Source organism: Caloenas nicobarica, chromosome 1 (genome assembly GCF_036013445.1).
Source record: "Caloenas nicobarica isolate bCalNic1 chromosome 1, bCalNic1.hap1, whole genome shotgun sequence".
Lineage (NCBI taxonomy): Eukaryota > Metazoa > Chordata > Aves > Columbiformes > Columbidae > Caloenas > Caloenas nicobarica.
Genome location: NC_088245.1, coordinates 14803594 through 14817749, shown reverse-complemented (window position 1 = coordinate 14817749; position 14156 = coordinate 14803594).

The window sequence follows — 14156 nt, the reverse complement described above, 5'->3', positions numbered from 1 at the left end:
TGGGCTCCAGCATCCCAAAACTGCAGCCAAAGCTGGGCCTGTCTCAGAGCAAGCAAGTGTTCATGTTGCATGTAATCTTGGAAGCCAACCAAAACTTAGCTGCTGTCTTTGTGTGGTTATTAAGTGTTGGACAAGAGGTTCCTTATCTCTGCTGAAACTTCTTACTGTGACTCCTCTGGAGGGAGCTTTATAATAAGAGTAGGGAACAACCACGGGCTCAACGAATTTCCTGGACTCCTGTGGTCGAGTATGGAAGCACTGTCTGCTAGCATGTTAATGATGCACAGTCATGCAGTTGTTCTTATTCAAAAGTAGAAATGCAGCTTGAGTGCAGCAGTATTTCATGTCTCTTCAAACATTTAGCTTTTGAAGACTGCTGCAGTCATACTCAGCGTGCCTTAACAGGACTCAAACAGTTTTGGAAGTACGCAAGTCTTAAGGCAGAGTGGTATACTCAGAATAAGTAGCTTTCTGACATTGAGTACCACTGGCTATAATAAGGGATTTGTTTCCTGGAAAATTTCAGTAGCTTGGCAACGAATGAAGCTTTGTATTGGTAGAGTTAAATTCTTAGTATCTGATCCACAGGAATTAGTGTTTTTCTGTCAAGTTGGTTGTCATATGTACAGATCTTTGATAGCTGCTTGATCCAGTGTTAGTCCAACTGCTGTAGACCAACCGAGTAGCAATCTAAAACTACCTTGTGTGGCAGACCTGCAGTGTGTCAAAACCAGTGAGGAGGCCACAAGAAGAACTTAAGATGAAGAGCTATCTGGAAAACAAGCATTAGCATCTCATTCTTGTGCTAAACGCCCTCTTTTCCTTGCCTTTCCTTATCAAGTTAGAGGGCCATCATGTGATTTCCCAAATTTAAGTGGAAAAAGAAAATGAACTGGAAGTGCAAAGCTATGCTGCCCTACTAGTGCAGGCAAAGCAATCCCTTGAAGAGACTGTGAGACTATAGCTGGTCATGAGATCGAGATGGTAATTTAGTCTCTAGCCTAAGAGGTTTTGTACCAGCTTTATTCCCCTGTAAGTACTAAACTGTGCAATGGTTGTGCTGCTTCATTTGGGGCCACAATGTTTGTGGTCCAGTGTTGTCAGGCTGATGATAGATTGATCGATGTAGTCTTATCTGCTGAGACAGGGTAAGTTGTTTCAAATAGCATCTAGAAGAACTTTACAAGAGCATGTTACTTATTGTCATTGTCACAGCCATCTTGATTTAGAAGACTACTCTTCACAAAACAAAACTATTGCTTTTATCGGGGTGGTGCTACACTTTGAGTGCATTTCCAAAGCTATGCTCCATTACCACAGCATTCGTAAGCTGGAGCAATCTCATAAGCTTATAAAGGCATGCTAGGTAGTTGTCAGATCCTATTTTTAAACTGTTTCTGAGAAACACTTCTGTCTCCTATCTCTGCACAAGCATAGGAAAGGCTATACTTCATGTAGGAGCCACTGTGTCTGGGCTCAGCTAACAGCAATTTTTGAACTTGAGTGCCTCCTCTTCAGAGATAATCAAGTTGAATTTGCACTGATTTCTGTTGAGGAGGGGAAATGGCAGTAACTAGGAAATAGTGGCAGTAGGCTATTGAGTCCTTGGCTGTAACTACCTTTAATAATAAAGATACAGGTCTGGGGTGCTTGACAGATTAACCAAACTTTAACAGGAATCCTGATAGCTCGTGTTGAGCACCTGCTTGCTGTACTTAATGGAGTACAAGAACAGTTGAGAGCCAGAATGCTTTAAATGGTATCTCTTCTGGTGAATATTAAATATTGTAGCTTTGCTTAATAATCTGCTACTGATTTGCAGTAAACCTTTTACTATAATTGTGTCATACTACTATATACTACATTGAAATTCTCACTAACACTGAAAAATTGCATGAAAATGCATCTGGGTTCTATATACAAGTAGGGCTAGTATTTTAAGGTTTTTCTTCCCTGTGTCCAAAGTCATGTACTTCATATTAGGCCTGAAATGCAAACACCGAATATGGATGTTAGCATACTTTTGCTATACTAGGGAGGGAATTACAAAATTGAAGGACCACTTCAGAGAATATATGTTATGTAGTTTTGAGCAAAAATAATACCAATGAACCGTTTATACTTTGTTTTGTTTATCTTTTAAAGCTGGCAGGCAGGGATATTTCAAACTGAGCTAAGTACAGGAAGAAAAAATCATGCTGCTGTAAGATGAATTATACAGTGCAAAATCAACATACTGAGTTCTACATGTCTTAGAGCTCTTTCAAGAGACTCCTCAAACAGTGCAGTTGCTAGTGTAGACATAATTGATGGTAGGGAATCATAGTTTCAAAGCATTATTAGGAGTATACTCTGAAGGCTGTGGCTAAGCCCGCACTACTTCTAAGAGTTGGCAGTGCAGGGTCTTCTGTTGTGCAGTGGTGTTCTGTTGTTTTGTTTTTGTTTTCCCTAGAACAGGCAAGCTTGTTCTCCACACTTTGCTGCAGATTGTACACTACAAATATTATTGGCCTTGGAAATGCAGCTGTTAGCTAAATTGGTTTGTCTTCTCTTTCAGTGGTGTAATTAATAATCCTGTTCCCATTTAAGTACATTGGAGTAGTTAACAGATACAAGGAGCAGAGCAGCTATCTACATTTTGCCTTATAGACCAAGTGCTAGTGCTTATACGAAGGAGGAAAACTTATAATTGGATCTGTTGTAACCTCATCCTACAGTTAGCAAAGCAAGGTAACCTGTTTGAGGGGTATGATACTTTCTGCACTTGATCTCTTGTTTGTCTGTTTGCTTAAGCATGCCCTTTAGTTTCAATGCAGTGATACTGGAATGTGTGTTCCAGAACTGCTTCCTCATTTAAAACAGAAACCCCCTCAACTCCACACGCTTCTGTAACCTTGCAAGAATATTCATATACTTGGGTCCTTTTCTGTTCAGTTTAATGGCTCTGCCTTACCTAGTCTGATCAGAACTATAGGCTTATGTCTTAAATTTCTCATATGACTAATCTTCACATCCTTTCAGTGTATTTTGTAAACAGCATATCACAAGCAAGGATTGAGCTGTCCACAAATGCTCCTGTCTAGAAGTGACTTGCTGGAGGGTACTTGTGCATGCTGCATAAATCTTGGATTTTTTGCCTGTAGACAGCCTATGTATTTAACAGGAAGTGTCTTGCTTTGGGTGTCTCTTCTTTTTGCTTGAAAAGTGTTGAGCAACAATTATGTTCTGATTGCAGTCAGCACAAGTCAACTCTACATCCTGTTTAGAATAGGATGTACATATTAACAAGTGTAAAACATCTGTTGCATCTTCCTGGAAATAGCATGTTTCAGTCTTGGATATTTCAGCTTCACAGCTGTTCAGAAGCCATTCTATATTTAAAATCATTTAAGAGATGTCTGAAGTAACACTTTAAAATAGGTTTTTCTTACATGATGCAAGAATCAGTATTGTTTTGGAGTTGGTGCTCTTTACCCTTCTGCATCATCAATTCCCGATATAGTAACAGCCCATTGAAGACCAAAAAAAAATGAACAGGTTGTCCAACAAGTCCAGTAGACCTTATTTTTCTTTATGTGCCTTTCTGAGATTCTTGGTTGAGTCTGAGCTCCAGCTGTTGCTGGAGTGAAGGAGAAGTTTCTTTGCTGCTTAGAAACACTTTTACTGTAGCTCATAAGCTGAAATCTTGCTCTACTTGTCACATGAGATACTTCATTAAGCTCATTTGCTTTTCCCTTAATACAAGTCTAACATAAGCATTGATATTTTTTTGGTTGTTGTTTTGTTTAACATTTGAGTCCCATTAAGCAAGAGTATGTCTGACTTATACCTTTTTGAAACTCCTTTGGTATCAAATACTCAAATGTTCAACTGGAAATGGGTGAAGGGGACTCCTAGCCTTTTTGACTGTAGTAGAAAAAAACCCAAATAATTAAATACATTCTTCTGTAAACCACCTTCACAACATATACCTGAGATCCATTTACCATTTAGCCTTTTAAAAGTAACTGTTCTTCAGTACATTAAGATAAACAGTCAAAGCATGAAATAACAATATATGTGAATGGCAATACTTAACAGTTATGGGTGACCAAAGGAAGGATGATTGAGGCTTTGAGAGGTAACTGCAGCTCTTTAGAGGGAGGGATGAAAGAATAGATGGGTTGAAGCAAAGGGTGTATACCTGACGTTAGCTGGAGAATAGTTACTGGAAAAGTATTCTCATCAGCATTTGTGAGTTTTCTAAGCTGTTTTTCACCTAAGGAAAAAAAAGGCAGGCCCAACCTGTGCTTCTTGGAACAGCATACAACTTTAGGTAGCTCAAGGCTATGTCTAGAGTAGATAATAAAAATTATGAAAACAGAGGCATTGTATGCAACTGCAGAATTCTGGGAGACCAATTTAGAGGGGGATCTTCTGCATGAGAATAGCATCCTTGTTGCAAGCAGTTGTGCTGCATCCTACATCACATGATTGCTAGCTGTTGTGTAACAGGAATGCCTTGGTTTTTTTCCATTCATCTTATGGAGCTCAAAGAGGGAAACACAGATTGAACTTGTATTTAACTATAACTTCCTTCCTGTTGGGAACTTGTGTCTGAACTATTACGGATTTCTGGCACTTAATCTGCCATGTGGAATACCTTGGTTTCCTGCCCACATGTGAAATTTAAGTAAGCTTTGGACTCCTGGGGTTGAGAGAGTGACTGGGAGCCATCTTTCTGTGGGATTAGAAAGCCATTCCATGATTGTTTCCCCAGATTTCTGGATAGGTACAACTAGGTGTATTGTGGTATGTGATAGTCAACCAATAGTATGTATAGGTTAACAATATAGCACATAAGACCTATTTAAACATTCTCAAACTGAAGGATTCGTCCTTTCAAAACTTAAGATAGTTTTTTATATCTGAGTGACACCCTGTGTTATTTCTAAACATCAAAAGAAAATTACTGGGCTGGAGGCTAGCTCAAAGAATGGTAATTTTATGCTTATATTTCCACCTGTCTACCAGACTTCTCCAGAGTCAGCTTGTAGGTTTCCTGTGCAACAAATGGATACTGTGAAGTACATAAAGAAGCCATGGAAACTGGCTGAAGAATGAGGAAGATTGCTCAAGAATGAGCAGCACAGAAAAGGAGGGTGTTCAGTTAGGTCTGCTTTTTACTTGGAAGCTTGTTTTGGAACTAGATGTTCATGCCCAATCTTGTTTTGTAGCTGTCTGAAAGAGTAGAAGCTCTAACCACCACATTGGTAGCCTCATTAAATGCAGGAGAGATGGAATGCTGAAGCCTGTAAGCATGCCTCTGAAGTCCTGCAAATCGTCTGTATGACTTAAATTTATCTGCATGGCTTAATCAATCGTTCATTTTTTAAAAGTCTAAATTGATAGGAATTTAACTTCCATGTTTATTATAGATGGAAGTAGAAAAAACATAATTTAGTGCAGTCTGATTTCATGCCATCATTGAAAATCTGTCTAGTGTCAGCTGGCTGCAATTTTTTTCTAAATGTTGTGTATAGTATGTGACTTTTTTCTAGCTGCTTATTCATGCTGTTTGTATTAACTTCAGGTTTTCTCCAGAACATTGTACCCAAATGAAATGTAAAGGTGTTTTTCCTTTGTATTCTAATGTGAAAGAGACACTCTCTTAAATTTACTGATTTTTTTTTCACAATGGAGCAAGAGGTGCTTGATGGTGGGAAGCTCGTGTGTGAGTTTACCAGCCAGAATAGTCTTGTAGCTTTTGCTTAACTGACTTCTGAGATACTTGTAGGAAAAAAAAAAAACCCTATAGTTGAAAAACACATCTGGCAACAGGCTCATCTCTACCCCTCAGAAAAGTAAACTTCCCTGCCACAATCTACTGATCTGTTTGGATAACGATAGAGATACTGGGTAAAACCCAAGAGTTGTGTGACCGTTTGCAGAGAGTATAAATACTTCAGGCTTTACTGAGTACTTGTGTGGCTTAAATGTTGTAGCAATACTGTCTCAGTTATTTTTAGGTTTGGGGAGCAGGAAGAGCGCTTGTTTCCTGTGTTCCCCTCCCCCCAAAACCTTGGGTACCTTAGAGAAGGCTGAGAGGGCCGGGGCGGGAGCACCACACCACAGGAACCCTGAGCTGGTTTATCGGCTCCAATTGAACCATATGCTGACCTTTGTGTAGGGGGTAGTACAGCCACTGCAGTTACATTGCAGCATTTCAACAGTAGTATTTCTTTTCAAACAACACAAAGGCATCAAGCCTCTCAACTGAAAAAAGAATGCAGCTTACTTGTATATGGATAGTCCCCAGAACGTAGCTACTAAAGCTCATAACTAGAATTACTGCTTCTCCAGTTGCTGTCATGGGAACTTTGCTGTGCACGGGCACGGCTAATATGAGAAATCAGTGAAACTGAATACTGTAGTGCCTCTTAGTCATTGTAACATGAATATATTTAGGTAATAACCATTAATGTCTTCACATCAACTGCTACTTCTCCTCTTATCCATAGCTAGAATTTACTGTTGGTTGTAGGTTTTTGGTACATATCCATGTTAGAAAGCAAATCAATATGCTAACTTGGTAACAGTATCTGTCTGATTTGAGCTATGCCAAACTGCTTCTGCTTAACAACACACACACAAGAAAAATAATAATAATAATAATAATGATAATAAAAATTAAAAAACAAAACACACTCTGCCATACTAAATTGCTCCTTTGATCTGTAGGGGCATAAAGAAACCCATAGCAGTCCCCTGGATTTTCTCCTGAGACAGAAATGCAAAAAATGCATATGGTCCTGGTTACTGGTACTGTAAAAATTGTATAAGACCACAGTTTTCTTGTTGCATGAGTTTATTGGCAGTAGTACACAGGTGTTTAAATTTGCAAGGAAATGTGTCTGGGGTTATTATGTAGATCTCATTACATTTGCAATCAGTGTGCACATACCCTTAGTATAAATAATCTTGACAAATCAGTTTGCAGCAATCCACCTAGAAGTATGAAGCCTCTTGGCACTGCAAAGCATGTGCAGAACAGGCCTGGAATCACTCAGGCAAGAGGCAGATAAATACTAGCTTTAGCATGCAGAAGTGTCCCCATGTCTGGAACAAAGATAGAAACAGCAGGCTTGCCCTAGCACGCTCCTCCAGCAGCTACACAGAAGCATCACTGCTGTTTAGAACTGTGTTTTCCCTTCCTCCAGTCTTCTCTGTATTATCCACTATATATTTTGCACTTATTTAGCAGTGGTGGTTATGCTCCATTTGGGTATGTTGGTTTGCAGTTTGATCTGAGTTCTTGTTTCATTTAAATTTAGGATTTTGGAAAACTGAACAGATCTCAGCTACTTGTGATTCTTCCTGCTGAAGCAAAACTTTGCTACTATTAGCTGCCTTGGAAAACTGTGTCAGAGTGCTGATTGAGAATACAGTTTTCAGGATCTTGAACTCTGGAAAAAACTGGCTGTCTGCTTACAGAAGGACTTGCAACCTCTTGCATCACTGTTTAGGCACAAACAGTAAATCCTTAATCACATGATGTCTGAATCATGTAAATTAAATTAAAGAGAAACAGCAGTATGGTCCCTGGACTAGTGAGAAAGTTGAGCAATTCCATTTGCCCTCAAATACATTTTTAGTTTGTAGATGAAAATCAAGAATTTTGCTGCTTGTTAAATTTTTTTCATTGCAATTCTGTGGGCTTGTTGTGCAGTTTGCTTTGCAACTCCATCCAAGAGATGATCATGTTCTTACAGCAATTTAATAACTGTATGAACACTTAGATAGTTGGATATTGTTAAAACTACCCCTATAAAAATAAAAAGGAACCATTTTTTATTACATAGTGTATAAACAGAAGGTAAAGCAGTGAATCACATGAAGGACAGGGGCTTAAGTCAGTGTATGTTCTATTCGAACAGTGGGGTCTGCTAACTGCACACAAGTCCTTTGTGGGTATTGAAAGATCCCAACATAAGCAGGGCTGGTAGCACCACCTGTTGTTCTTGGCATGTTTTTAGTCTCTCGAGTCCCAGTGTTGAAGTTGTAGATAGTAGAGCTCAGGGTGCTGGGGGAATCATGCTCCAGTTATTGGTTTTATGCTTTAGAATAAAGCCTCTTGCTGCTTGTATGAGAACTCACCAAAATCTTGTCTGAGTTGTGATCCTTTCGTGGGAAAAGTGTCTGTAAGTAGTGGGTGGGGATTTGGGGTGGGTGGGGTTTAAGAAGCTTATATTTCAAAATGAGCCTTTCACAATTTCAGATGCTGGTCAGATTATACATATCTTAGACATGTATAATGTGGCCTGTTCACAAGGATCTCTTGGAGGCTGAGAATAACATTAACTACATCTAGAAGACTTGGGTAAATTTTTCATATAATGGTCACTCTGGACTACTCTAAGCTGAATGTATGAGCATGTATTACTGTTAATTGCTTGTAATTACACTGGCATCTGAGCAGAAAGGAAGAAGAAACCACTTGGTTAAAAATTTAAGCATTTTTTGTTCGTGGTGGCGAAAGATCAATAACAACAGGAAGCAGGTGGTAGATTGACATATGTTCATAGCAAGGCTAAAGGGAGTGCATTAAGATGAAATTGAGGGCTACCAAGAATGAAGGCAGCCCTGAGAGCTAGAGAAAGGAGGGGAGAGTTGGTGAGATGAGAGGTTATGAAACGGAAAAGTGCAATGAGCAAATCTAAGAGTAAGAGGAGGTCCTATGATGATGAGAGCCACCTTTAACAACAGTTAAAGAAAAGGAAGCCTTACATGAGGACTTGCTGAAACTTAATGGCTATCAGCACAGAAGTCTGCTGGATCTGGAAGCAAGGGATTGACACAATGGCACTGAGGCAGCTGATGGGGTTGTAGCTTGGCCTAGGGGTTGGAGGAGCCATGGAAGTGTTGCGGCTAGTTGGAAGAAATACTGAGTTAAATAATAACCCAACAAAGTAAAAAGTGATAGATAGCAGTAGGGCTGTGTTGATGGTGACTGAACAAGTTCAAGTTGGTGTTGTAACGCTGCCAGCTGCTTAATGAGCCGTAACTAGGAAGTGGTGTGTCAGGTCCTGCTGTGGGTGCGGGAGGCCCAAGTGGCTTAAAGTGTTATCTCTGGTTGCTCTTCACCACTCGTATGGGTTATTGTCTGATGCCAGGGCGTAGTGCTCTATCACCTCAGTTGTGTTCATTTTTGAGAGTATGCTGTGAACAAGGGATTGATCTGTTTAACAAGGAGATTACTTTCTACTGCCCCTGAATTTAATTTTTGAGCTGGGGCTCAGCATGGATCTAAGATCCATCAAAGTGAAGGGAGAACTCTTGTGTAATGTGAAACAGAATCCCTCCAGGCCCATATTGTTGCAGAAACACTTCTCCCTCCTTTTTCACTTGTATTTAAACTGCCTAAGTGGATTTTCAAAGCACGTCAGGGGTATGGGTAACTAGAAACTAATAACTGGTGATCGGTGAAAAATTTGGTTTGAAGAATTTTGTTTCATGGGAAGTCTAAGGTAGAGATAGGGGGCAAAGTCTTTCAAAAGGTGTGTTGTTAAATATTAGCATGAGATGCTCTTAGCTGTAGTCTAGTTTGTCACAATTTAACAAAACTCTTTCTGCAGGAAATGAAGCAGGGATCTTTTACTGATAACATGACAATAAATAAATTAGGCAACAGTATGTGGCCTGTAATTACAAACTTTATAAAACAAGGACGCCCAGGCAGTCTGTTCTGACATTTCTCAACTTTACCCTGTTGGATTTCATGATGTTACAAAACAGAGAAGAGTAGAACTGGATTTTCTGCAAGTGTGTTTCTTCTGACAATCAAACATTTTTCACTTTCATTTAGTGGATTAAAACAATGCAATTAGAACAGTGAGCTTAATGACAGAGCAAGTCTTACTTTAATAGACTTCTCCCACCGTCCCCCTTGCCTTTCCATGGTAACTCCAGTACCTCATGAGTTACTAGTAATGCTGGCAGAGACTAATGTTTACAACTCAGTCTGTTTTTTGAATACAAGCTTCAGTCTTCTCTAGCAAATGAAAACCAGATGGGAACTGCAGGGAGCAGAATGGAATTTAATTCTGTTTTGTGGCTTGTGATGTTAACAAAACTCCTTGGGTATTTTCATTGTTATTTTGCCTAGAAAATGGCTTGCGCCTTCCTCCTGTCCAGTCATTGTGATGTGCAGTCTTCTTCCAGCGTGTTAGGGTAACTGCGGTAAGCCTTTACTCAGAAACATTTTACTCTCAATATAGGGATATGCTATGGTATAAGCATATTCTTTTTTTTTTTTTTTTTTTTCCCAAGTGAAAGGATCAACAGCTAGTAAATCCAGGTGATGGAGGTGAAATGCAGTTGTTTGCAACATGTAACAAATGTTTCTCTTTTCTCCCTTACGCTACCCTAGCTGAAAGTACACAGAGCACTAAAGTAATACTCCGTGGAATTTGATCCGGGACATAGGCTCAGTCACCCAAAACTTAAGTGGTCCCAGGATCTGTAATGCAGACAGGATAAACGTATTTTCGTGCCATTAAAGCTGTGCTTTGTATGCTGGTTGGTGTCATCTCAGAGGAAAAGACTCAACATGTTGAATCACAGGAATGTTGCTTCCTGTTGAGGTTTGGGATTTCCTTGTAGCTTTCCCCCCTGTAGCTGCAGGAGCTGGTTTTGCGTAGTGCATGTGCTCAGGCAGGAACTTGTTGGAGATGAAGACAGAAGCCAAACAGTTCTGCGCAGAATGTAATAGTTTCTGACTCAAATTGTGTGGTAATTGTCAAAATATCATAGGGTGTGGTAGGAACTGCTCTGTCTTAATGTTGCTGAGGATTCATCCCGTCATAATTTGCCTAAAAAAATATCATCTGCTAATCTCAATTAACATATGAAAGTGGGGAAAAGATTTATTGATGTTTTCTAGCTATTTGAAACCTGATAGTGTGCAAAAATAAATTTCAGTATGCTTGAGTGTTGGTGGGTTTTTTTGAAGTTGCTCAATCTTAACTTCCATTCTTTCTGATTTCCCACAGAAGGAAAGATAAGCTACTTGCAGAAGAAAAAGCTGTAGCATCCAAAAGATTAACTCGGAAAACTGTGAGCACTGGAAATATGATAAAACTTCAAATTACTGTCTAGTTTCACTAGGAATTAAAAATATGTAGCCCTGGAGTTACAGTAGTAAATTGATACAGTATTTTTGAAACATATACCTGTTTCATACAGCTGTTTACTTCCTGGAAGTATTCCTAACAGTTTGTTACGGTACTGAATTTTATTGTCAAATATAAGATTTGTGTGTTTACTATGAACACAAACTTTAGGAGAATTCATATGACTCTACTTCTTCAGTAATTGTTCATGAATAACCAGGTCGTACAGCTTCAAGAAGCAAATAGGAGTAGTCGAATTTTCAGGCAGACAGTTCCAATAAACAGTCTTTAAAAGGAAGAACATACCCAGTACCTGTTCCTTTCCTTGGTGATCACCTCAATTAAGTCTAGCACTTCTGTAATGCAGTGATATGCCTTCCAGTGCTCAGAATTATTAGCCTGCTGTTTACTGGGAAGCGTATTCCTCTGAGACCTAAGTTCAAGGACCAATCTAAAGACTCTAGTTCGTTTATTGTGCCGTATCTATGATACAGCACAGGCGTTTGTGATCGAAATATTTCTGTGGTGGAAGTCCGTCCTTTTTTCAGGCGACCTATCAGATAAATGGGAATGCTTTTGAAATAAATACAAAAACTCTTGCTTAAGCTTTCTGAGCTTGGAGTAGTATGAAAGAGTGCATTACTCCTGTATGCACTTTTTTCATATGCTGCTTCAGATCTGCTGTCTTGTTACCCCGCAGTGCCAGAGGAGAGCTCTGGAGGAAGCCGTTTGTCTCCTACGTTTTTGACCTCTGCTATACTTGGTCCAGTACTTGTACAGCAGATAATTTCTTGTGGTGGACCGTATTCTGGTGCTGCTTGGAGGAAGGGGGAAGACTTGATCTTAGTGGAGTTTGTTAAGTTTGTTAAATCTAGTGTCTTAAAACTAGGGCATCTAGAGAAACCTACTTCATAGGATAATCTGAAAGTGTTTCAGTTTTTAAGTCCTTCCCAGCACATTCCATGAAAATGTTTCCAGCACCTTTGAGTTTGTCTCTGGTTTCTAGTGATCCTAAGGCATGAATTAGCACTTAAAGCACTACCAGAGATGCAACTCCTCATTCCATTTTAAATAAGTGAAGCTTCCATCCCTAAATGTAGTTCTTACTGGAGTAAGAAAGGCTTTATATTTTAATTAGGTAGGGTCCATGTACATTATTTGAGATAGTAAGGTTTTTTCCAAGCATTTTTTAATGAAAATTTTCCTTACTGGTATGTAAACTAATGTTAGACTCTCTGTGTGTGTGACTATTTGTTAAAGGAAAAGCCTGTTTTCAGAGCGTGGTTTTGGGACTTCCAGACAGATTACACAAGCTCAAGAAGGCCCACCCCACATCCTGTGTAGAAAACCAGCTCACAGAAATGCCCATTGTTCTTCAGGATTATAAGTCACTGTATTTGCTGCCTGCCTTCTTTTTCAAAGTACTGTATGGAAAATACTAATGCAAAGGAACCACAGCAGCTTAACAAGTGCTTGGGCCTGCCAGGTACTGAGTGCTCTGCTCTTACTGAAATGGGAGGCCGAGGGGTAGAGGGGATTAAAACATTATGTTCCATGGCTGGAGAACAAAAGTGCTGTGTTGGTAAAAACAGCTGAGAGTGGGGTTTTTTTAATGTGAATCAATTGATAACTGACTTTTAAGCCTGAAAGTTGTTTGCAGCTTTGCCAGTATTTACTGTCTTTGGGAGCAGGGAAAGTTACAGGGTATGTGGTTTGCTTCAAGCATGGTGGATTACCCTTGACATTGCTTCACCCCTGCTCAGCCATTCCAGCAAAAAGAGAGAATGGAGTATCTGGGTCTAGTAACCTGCCAAAGAAATGGGGTAGTTAGTGTTTTTGAATCTCTACCTGTGCTTATTGCTGAGTTGTGTGCTATTCCATCTGGAAGTTAATGGACCTATCCATAAAGAAGGGAGCCATCAATCCAAATAGAGGAAAATTTGTTCACTCTTCTTTTCTTTTTAAAATCTGTTTCATCTACACTATCATCTTGGAGCTTATTTTTTAAAAAGCTGAGGTGCTATTCTTCATGTTCCATTTTCAAAACAGAAAAGAGTGTTTCAATGTGAATTTTAAAGTTCTCTTATTATAGATTTCTTGCTAGAGTTCGGTACCTATTTAGGACCAAAACATTTGTTATGATAATAGAGATGAAGCTAAGCACAAGGCTGCCATGAGAGTGTTTGAGGCTGTATCCTGCTTTTCTGCAGTTTTCTGAAAGAAATCACCTCCTTTTAGTCACTGCCAGTCTCCTGACTCTGCAGCATTCCCAAAACGTGTGGCCCATAAAATAGGATTATAGGAAAGGCATTCAAGTAAACAGAATTTCCCTCGGGATGAGATTTGCTTTTTCATGTGGAGCTCCTGTGTGATTTCACCTGGTGCTGCAGCCTTATTCTCTAGCCAGGGATGATCTCTCCTCTTGGTGACACCACAGGTTTGAGAGTACCTAGGCTATGCCCAAGTTTTGGGAATAGTCTCCTCCAGGGTTGGCTGGCACAATAGAGTCCCCTTGCAGTGTTTTTGGAAGGACACACCCAATTACAAGTTAAGGGAAAATAATCGCTTCTGTGTCTGTGTGTAGCAGTAAATGACCAGTCCCATGATGTTGCTATAGCTGCCAAAAATCTGCAGTGAACGTACAGCTGTATCCGTCATTAACTGCACAGTATTGCTGGAGTGGCCCAGTGCTTTTGTGAATTGCGTTCAAGGGTAAGTAGCTGCTTAAAGCTAAAAACCTTAGTGTGTCTGTAAGCACAGTGTTATATTGGTGGATAATAGTGTGTTTCTTCTATGATTGTGTGGTCCCATCAAGCCTGTTCTGTTTAAAGTACACAATCTTGAATGGTCTTAGTCTGCAGTTTCAGTACTTTTGAGTTCTTTGTTAAGAATAAATTACATTTTCAGCCTTGGTGAGGAGCATTTCCAGACCTGCTCCCTGCATCCAGTCCTGCCCTCAGTAGTTCAGGCTGTCATTGCCACTGTTCATGATTACACTGCATGGGA